The 10,126-nt window shown below is 31.8% G+C and overlaps 1 long non-coding RNA gene across 1 annotated transcript; it reads right to left on the bottom strand.

The window, feature by feature from the left end:
* Nucleotides 1-147: 147 nt before the first annotated feature.
* On the bottom strand, nt 148-6,838 carry LOC148876569 (uncharacterized). The gene is made up of 2 exons (XR_016106980.1): nt 6,647-6,838; nt 148-573 (listed from the first exon to the last, which is right to left on the bottom strand). It is a non-coding gene; the product is annotated as an uncharacterized LOC148876569 (long non-coding RNA).
* Nucleotides 6,839-10,126: the final 3,288 nt, after the last annotated feature.

Raw genomic sequence — 10,126 nt, 5'->3', positions numbered from 1 at the left:
TTCATTGCCCGATATCCTTTCTGATCAATTGCAATTGCTGCTTCTAGGTCATCTCGATCGATGTTGAGAGAGGACACTCATTGTTGACTGATTCCATTGTTTGTTTAATTCCTTCCCAACCTGCCATGACCAAAAATCCAAAACCCATGCATAAAATCGGTTTAATGTAAATTATCTTGACCAATAATTAAGGCATTTAATAGTGATGAATGAGGATAACAACACATCGAGTATTTTTGAGTTGCGACTAGCATGTGAAGTTGGGTTTCTTAAGTTTAGGACAACATAATAATGAATAATCAGTGATTGGTTTAATCCCGTAAAAGGATTAATTACCAAGACGCAAAACACAACAGCACAATATTTTCATCTTACTTTTACGCAACTGGTGTGAGTGATCGTCATTGGTGGTTAGGATTTGAGGGTTATCTCCACGTTATCATGAACTCCTTGTAGCAGTAGCTCACCATTATATGATACAACTTTTCGTTTCTTTGCTGCTCGAAGGGTTCCAACTAGTGCTTCGAATACATTTGCACATTTATCATCGTTGAACAACACACCAAAAGTGACCTTCAAAACAGAATAAAGAGAACGGTAAGAACATGAAATAAGAATGAACATTAGAAAACATGGGATAGAGATAATGACGGGAATTAGATCATTGCTTAACATGGCAACCTGATAAAAGCGTCGGAGCTACCTCTTCCTTTCTTTTTTTTTTCCCTTTAATATAAAAGAAGAAAAAAGAGATCTATTCACAAGGTAATACTGAAATAGAACGATAATGTGGACTTCGGGTCACCAACTGCCAAAACGACTTCTTTGGTAGGGCTACAATCGGATCGGATATGGGTAGAATGGTATATCCAAATTTGATTAATTTATATTCGAATTCAAATTGGATTGTATCCACAGGATATATGTCGGATTCGGATTATAATTGGATATTAAACGCTGTTATAAATTATTAAAGATGATCAAAATATTGTATAGTATATAAAATGACTTTAATATCATATTTACAAACAAAACCAATTAAAAATTATTTCTATAAAACTTTAACCTATGACAATTTAGTGAAAATACAACACCCATACCAACTTTACTACTAGATATAATCATATAATATAAGTTGAATATTTATATGAGCATATAATTTGATCCAGTTATAAACAGATTGAATTTGGACCACCCTTAATAGAATAGGATCCAAATTCGAATTCGGACAATCAGATACACCCATTCTGGTCCGATGTATTGGGGGACTGGTGTGTATCAATACTTTGAGAATGAGGCTACAATCATCTTCAGTCCAACGCTCTTAAGGCCCAAACTCCCGAGGAAGCAACCTAGGTCAGGCTTTATAAAATCTGGTTCAGGCCTTCAGGGTGCCCAAGAATGAATAGCGGCTGTATACAAGGATTGATCCTAGATTCCTAGCAACAATGAATCATTTTTTCATAATACAATACATGGGTATTACCCTAAGAGCCTAGCCTAGAAACCTAGTGATAATAGCAATCCCGGCAACAACACAGAAGAATGAGCACAATCCTAAGAGTTTTGGAATTCCTAACCTCTAAATGGCCAAACTATATAGATACATATCCATATCCAAACCAGTTTACCATTCTTAAGTGTATGCAGTTCCTTTACGGGTGCAAATGGATCGGATCGATCCGAGATCCAATCCTATTTGGTCAAATTTGGATCACCCATGTTCGAATCTTTGGATTGTTTGGAGCGGGTAATAGTATCCGATCAGAAATCAGATTGGATTTGGATCACCCCTATCCGATCCGATATATATTATATATTTATAAATAAATATATATATATATATATGTTATTTATTTATTTATAAATATATTTTTATATTATATTTTTAAATTTTGGTTATATTATTTATTTATTTTTATAAAAAACATGTATATATATGATGAAAACAATTAAAAAATACTTGTATTTTTTGCTTTTACTTTATTTAAATCAGTATATTTTATTTTTTAATAATTTATTAATTTTTAAAGATAACAAGTTGGATTTTATCAGATCCAAAGATCCGACTTGCCAATAGGATTCAAATTCAAATCAAGTCCTATCAGATCTGATCGAATCTTCAAATTGGATTGGATCTGACATGAACAGTGTCGACTAGATTCAAATATACCATGATTCGAATCCAATCCAATAAGTTTGCATCCCTAAGTTCCTTCCCTTGTAGAGATGCATCTTCACACCAATTTATAAATCCTCCTAAATGCAATAAGAAACTAATGGTTGAATAATTATGTCTACACATGTCATTCATGATAGCAAGAAGAACAAGATAGGCTCGGGCATTTCCAGGATAAAAGTGATAATCCAGTGGGATCCATCATTCTGAATAATCAGTGATAGCTGTCATTTTCTGCCACTAATTCACACTCTGGCTGGATCATCACTCAGAGATGTGAATCATGTCATATATGCAAAGAATGAGTCTCACCATCTGGATACATTTCCTACTTGCTACAAATTACTGAATGCCATAAATTTTAAAGGTTTCTTAAGTCATTTTTATGGCAATTTTTTTTTTCTTTCCTACTGCTTTGGGGGTGTGGTATTTTCTCCTCAGATATCATTATCTCTAGGTTTGCAAACAATATTCCAATTAATGAAGTGGATAACTTGGTATCCTGAAAATTCCAAGGTAAGATTATCTGGATTGGCACACCTATCCAAAGAAAAAGGATTTTTTTTTTGAAAGGTAAAATGATGTATTGTATGAAAACGATATATTTATATCAGGATTGTTGTATATCCAATTAGAGTTATCCAATCCAGCCCAGATGATGCACTTCTTCTTCCAGGTTCTAAGTTTCTTACTAGATTTCTCAACAACAATAAAAAAAAGCAAAAAAAAAAAAAAAAAAACTACATTATAAGATGTTGGGTTCAATTTGCATATTTTCTATGAACTCCAAAATAACTCCTTATAAGATCCAAAGTATTATAAACTCTTTTCTCTAGTTCATATACTACCAGTGGCTATTTAAGGAATCAAATTTTCTGCTAACCAATTCCAATAATTTTAAGAAGCATTGCATTAAAAAAAAAAAAACATTTGGTATTGAAATATTAAGCAGAAAATGAGGTCAGTTAGTAGACCATAGACCACATACACACAGAAAAATATATATATCCCAATGTATACTCATGTGGTAAAAAGTGGAGAAAGAAAATGTACAATGATGCAGTTGAGTATAGCTACCTAATGCCATTTTATGTGCCAAAAAATTGAGCGTAAGGAAACGAAAATTCGAAAATAATTAGATTGAATCGTGGCGAAATACCAACAAGGTACAAGTTTGTGACTGGATTAATAGCTTGTCACAGAAAACAGTTATCTCCCTCCAATGTTTAGCGCCTGAATGAAATGCTAGAGCTATTATTGAAAACTAAAATCCAAAGGCATCCTAGAGCATAATTGAATGAATGTCTCAAATATGAAGAACAACAAAACAACTTCGAGGAAAGAGGAATCACCTTCTTCCCCCACCATCACGTGTTTCTCTTTCTGCAATAGTGGCAAATGCCAACCAAACAGGTCTAAATAATCAACAATACATGTATTTCCTTGCTCTAGTCAGCTTTACCATGCACCCTAATACATGAAGGGGTTATAATATCTTCAAGGCGCCATGCACCCTAATACATGAAGGGGTTATAATATCCTCAAGGCATCAGGCCAATTGACCTGCCTCTGCCTTTAGCTTTTTAAAACATTGATAATGAGTCCATTGAAAATCTTGAGGACCTCATAATAGTTAATTGAACAAAAGGAAACTTCTTGAGAACTTTTGTGTGGACAAGTTTCATCCAATAACTTAGAACAAATAACCATTTCGTGGGTTGACTCAGGACAATTCATGAATCGACTGTACTGATTGTATTGCTATGGATAACATAGCTTAGTATCACTTTTCCACGGATCACCTGGTTAATGGTTTCCAGCATGTAGGTTTATCAATTTCGTGGTATCATGTGAATTATAATTTATATTCAGAAATCAAGCTGTCAAGTGTTATGGCTGGCAAATTTATTGTATAGAGATCATTGGAAAAAATCAATACAGTACTTAGATAGTTGAAGGGTATCATTCATCTTGGTTTGTATTATAGTGGTATTTTTCTGTATTAGAATGAATGATATAGTGATGCTGATTGAGCTACTGGTTAGGTAAATTCGAATTCCACAAGTGATTGGCTGTTTACATTGGGAGGAGGTGCTGTAGCATGGCCTTCCAAGAAACAAACTTGTATTGCCATGACAACCATGGAATCAGTGTACATATCAATGTATTTAAATAGTAAGAAAGTGAAGGTGCCAACTAGCTCATTGGTAAGGCATCTGGCTGGTTGTAGTGGAGGCTTGAGATCAAATCCCACCTTCACCAAGGTATTGATCTAATCCCATTAAACTATCTTCATAAAACTTGTACTCTAGAGTTGTATTTCTTCGATCAATTGTAGTAAACCTAATTTGTCTAATAAGGAAAGCTCTACCCAGAATACAATGATTTATATTGAGATTGAAGTTCCTCTACATTGATGTTAACTTTCTTTGGTTTGGAACTAGTATTCTTTTCCTGAAGATTATTAGTTTTGGAATCAATTTCTTTTTTAATAATTAATGAGGATGAGGATTTTTTAGATATTTTGGTCTCAGTCAAGCTTTTTTTCCAAAATGGATGGGGAAAAAAAGAAACTAGAAGTTGAAAAGGATAAAAATAGAATTTTCTTCTTTTTCAAAGATTGGACTTTCTAACACATCAATCAATGAAGTCAGAGGCAAATATCTATGCAAATGTGTTCTAGCCAACTATGCTTAGCTAAAAGTTAGTTCCACCAGGCACCACTCATTCTCCATTTTTCTTTTTAAACACAGGCAACAAATATACTTCATATAATAACCTATATATCTTATAGAGCCCCCTCCCTCCTTTTTGATATATTGTACCTAATTTTGGTTTATCACCACATTGCTAAGAGGAAAACTTCCAAATCATTAACAGCTAAAACCAACTTGGCTGATACCTTCTGCACATTCCTAATACTATTAGTGGACCTTCTACTTATCTACTATATCATTTCAATTAACAAAAGCCAAAGCAAAATAAGCAAAAAAGGACAACGACAAGGATATTGGATCTTTAATAGAAAACTTCTGTCCCGAAGAATAAGAAGTAAAGAATATTTGCCTCACCTCTAGCAAATACCTATACTTCATTTAACAAAGAAGGATTACACTCTAATTACTCATATGGACAGGGGCGGAGCCAAGCACATTGGTGGGGGGTCTTTGGCCCCCCAAAGCCGTTATTTATATAGATGGAGGCAGGGCCGGAGACGTAATAAAGTGGGAACTTTGGCCCCTCCAAAACTTGAAATTCCCACTAAAATGTTAGGAATCACTCTGTAATACTCCTACAATAAAATTTTTTTGTTTAATTTTTCTTAAGAAAATCTGTAATATATAGACTCAAACATTTTCTGCCCATTTCTCTCTGAATCCTACATCTTCTATTCTCTATCTTATTTTCTTGTTGGACTTGGCCTCCCAAAGAAAATTCCTGCCTCCGCCACTTCATATGATTTGTCCTTTCAAATAGAGTGCAATAAAATAAATAAATAGACACATGTTTCATTGAAGAAATTCAATTTAGCAAAAAGGCATGCAGTTGAAAAAAGGGAGCATTATAGTAGAAAATTTCCATGCTAATCAGAACTAGTCTATCTCAGATAATTCTTTTTACTTCGTCATTCAGGCGCAAGTTTTATAATGACTCACGCCAAGAAGAGGGAATAAATACCCCAGAATAATGCTGGAACCCCAGCAATCTTCTACATATTGATTAATGATAGATCAAACATCTCTTTCAGCGATGACCATTATTTCAGAGCCGTATAATATTATCTTTTTGGGGGTGGTGGAACTTGGACTACCTTTTTGATAGTATGGACAAATTCACAAATACCGATAAACAGCAGAGATAAAGCAAAATGACGAAATACTGAATAACTAATCATTCTGGCCAACAGGCTCCAGTTGTGAAACTGAAACAATATCTTAATTGATGTATTGCTGTCCTAAATAAAACTAAATCCTTAGCAATTTTTCATGAACAAGAGAATGCGCAGAAGGTTCACACCAAAATCATTCATTATACGCGAACATAAAAAATAAAAAAAAAAAAAAAAAAAGGCTTATGAAGAAAACCAGAACGCTATACTGCTTATTTTCATTGAACGCGCCATGACCAAATACTGGAAAGTCGAAAAAAAAAAGGGAAAAACGAAAAATAAAAAGAAGAAAAAAACGAAATGCAAAAATTAGTTCGTCTTAACAGATATGGACAAACCAATCAAGTATCATACATTTTCGCCGTTATCCAACCGTGAAACCTGAATTTGCTCGATTCAGATACATAATTTCTTATCAATAAGGTTGATCTAAGAGGCCATGATATCTGAACTTTCCAATTCAGGTAAACACCATGAAATTCGATATTAAATAGCAAAAAAAATACTAAATTTGGTTTTAATTCTACAGACATCAATGGCACGAATGCCTTTATTATGGAAACTTGGATCAAAAGTACCTTGTAAGACCCATCCGGCTGAAGCTGGCCGAGTCGCTTGATTTCTTCTTTGAGTTGCTCCACCTCTTCTTCAATATTCATTGTATTAACTTCACGTCACGATTTCGCTGAGAGAATTAAGACCCGATCTTCGATTCACTCTGGCAAATGGACGAAGAAATATAAAAGGAAAAATATTTAAATAAATCGGGCGTGGGTTATGGTAGAAGTTAGCAGTTATAAAACGATTACATGATATAGTCTCAATTTGGAACAGTGGGAGTGCAAAACTTTATATTTTGAATTATTTTGTATGTATTTGTATTTATAATCTTTCCAAACTGAGCCATGGGGAAAAATTCTTAAACTACCCTTATTACATATTGTCTAAGGTGGTGTTTGTAAGTCTTTTTACAAAGATCTTCCAAAAGTTCAAAAGCTCAAAACACTAATGAACTTTAATAGGTAGATCTTTAAAGATCAAAGACCGTTTGATTGAAATATTATGTGTGGGACCTAGTAACACATTCAAATATGCAAATATTACTTGTGAGTTTCACTTGCACATTTACCCACACAAAATATTAAAATGGGCCCTATTCATGCATTTTTTTATACAAAATAACAATGTAATCTCTATTTACACATTGACATCAAGGACTAAAGTATCGGTATCGGGTATCGTATCAGATTATTCGGATACGGATACGCTTTGAAAATGCATAGATACCGATGAAAAAATATGGATATGCCAAAAAATGCATATAAATTCCATAAACATATTAATAACATTATTTTTAAGATCAAAATATCCATAATCAATGTATAGATACATAGAAAATGTATATTCTAAAGGTATATGTGAAGAAATATACTACAATTAATATAGTGGAATGCATAAAAATCATAAAATGTTATTGATATTGTATCAATCAAGAATCCTGGAACATATTGTATATATTTTTTTAAAAATAAATACATACACAAAATTATTACTATGTTATTTTCTATTGAACTTCAAAGCACAAAACATATGCAACAATTATATGTGAACTATTATATAGATTATTTTCTATTTTACTATTTTTAATTTTTAATATTAACCAAAAGTCAACTAAAAATTAATTCTCAAATTCTTAATTAACAATATTTTTATTTTTGTAAACAATAAACACATTATTATAAAATGTAATTAAAAAATAAATTAAAATTTTATAAAAATATATAATATTAACTTAAAATATATCAAATATATTAAATTTTCTAAGATACACATCATATGCAAATTCATAATTTTTAATTGTTAAATAATTATTCCATTACTAATATTTTTATTTCCTTAAATTTTGAGATTAAAAAATCATTTTTTGTTATAAATGTAGATTAATGGATTTGACAAATACATTTTTTATTGTATTCTCGAGGTTTTTGTAAATAATATTTTTATTTTATAAATAATATATATACTTTTATTTAGTTTAAATTAAAATACTAATTAATAATTTATAAAATTTTAAGATACATGTCATGTTCAAATTTATAAATATTAAGTACTAAAATAATTATTCTATTATTAATATCTTTTTTCGTATAAACTATTGAGATTAAACAAATTTTTTATATAAATGTAGAGTTAAGAAATTATTTATTCTATTAGTTTATAAAATATTAATTTTGAATATTATTTTTGTTATTTTGCTGGAATTTTTAAACACAAATGTAATTTTTCCGCATTACATGTGGACACTAGAATAGGAAAATGTTATTTTATTTCATCAAATTTTATAAGATGAAAAGTGGCCTAATGAATCAAACGTGTAGTTAAGGCCTTAACGCTTGGTGATTTGTGTTTGAATCACGCCATGCATATTTTTTACAAAAAAAATGCATGTACGTGTAGAAAACACATCGATCTTTATCGGCAATATCGGTCAATACAACACGATACAGGCCGATATGAATGTGTATCGCTTTCAAGGGATACGGGTTTAGTCATAGCGTATCCCGTATCCCCTCTTGCCAATACCGATGCGATATTGTATTCGTAACGATATTTAAATCCTTAATTGACAACACAAACAATCCAATACATTCATAAAATAAAAACACAACATATTTGAGAAAAAACACTAATCATGTTGCTCGCCTTCTCCGTCGAGGGCGAATTACCTTCAAGTTGTAATGCTCTGCCATTTGGAACATGATTTCATCTTGTACTAGTTTCATTTGTCTACATGTTCGGGATCCAACACTAATTGTTGCATGAAAAATAGTGTGGAACATTTCCCTTTCACTTTCAATTGATATTTTTGGATCCAAGAATCTATTCCAATATACATCTTGTGTATGTGACAACCTAATAAAGTTCTGCAACACACAACATGCAAAAACAATTCGTATTTGCTTATGCATGGGATACGATGGCATAAACTTCAAGATTAGAAATCTTGCTTTTAGGACGCCAAAGCAATGTTCTATTACATTTCTTAATTAAGAATGTATATAATTGAATTGTTTTTCGGTAGTTATAGGACGACCACCTCTTGCCATAAAATCTTTTAAGTAATACCTTTCAAAGCAATAAGGGGATAACAACTCAAGCATGTTTGTATATCCTGAATCAACCACATAGTGTTTTCCTATATTGAATAAAAAATTAATGTTATTTCAGTAAAAACCTCAAATTATAATTATACATATTAATAGTTGCAATTTACAAACCTATAGGGGTAAGGGAAACAAGTTTCTAAGGTCTTTAATTGTCTCTAAGAATATCCTCAAATCATGAGCTGCTCCCTCCCATCTTGCCTCAACAAATGTGAAGAGCATGTCAAGTGAGCATGCACACATCACATTTTGAGTTGTCATTGACTTTCTTTCTCGATATGAAACTTAGTTAACAGTTGGTACACATGTCCATCACACCAACACAATTCTACAAAAAAATATATATATACAAGCATTTAAGTGCAATTTACTAAAAAGTAATTTATTATTAAATAAGAAAAGTTTGTGGATTGTTACTTCAAACCATGGGTAATATTTAGAATTGTCTAGAATCTCAGGCATAACAACATTAAGGTCTCTTGGTCAGATAATCTATTTTCCATATTCACATAAAGCCTTCAATACAGAATTAAAGTGGCGAGATCATGTTTTCCCTGAATGCTAAAAATGATTAATCTCAAAACGGTTTATTGTGGCCAATTATCTTCAATGTCATCCCCACCTATTTATAGACAAAAACATATCGACTATCTTTGACTAAACCTCTTTGTCTTAGAGAAGCTACCAAATTGATGAACACGTGTAGGGGCATTCTCAACATTTCTAGACACCTTTTACCATTGTTTAAAATGACATTATGCAAATAATCTAATCCAATTAATATGTAATCGTGATAAGGTGTCTTAGGAATAATATCGTTCTGCTTCTCCGCTAATGTATACAAGAATTTCATCTTAAGATGTTCTAATTCTTTCTCCTCCTATACAACTGTTA

Source organism: Nelumbo lutea, chromosome 1 (assembly GCF_056320005.1).
Source record: "Nelumbo lutea isolate HS-2025 chromosome 1, American lotus-T2T, whole genome shotgun sequence".
NCBI lineage: Eukaryota > Viridiplantae > Streptophyta > Magnoliopsida > Proteales > Nelumbonaceae > Nelumbo > Nelumbo lutea.
This window is presented reverse-complemented; position numbering and strand designations above follow the sequence as displayed.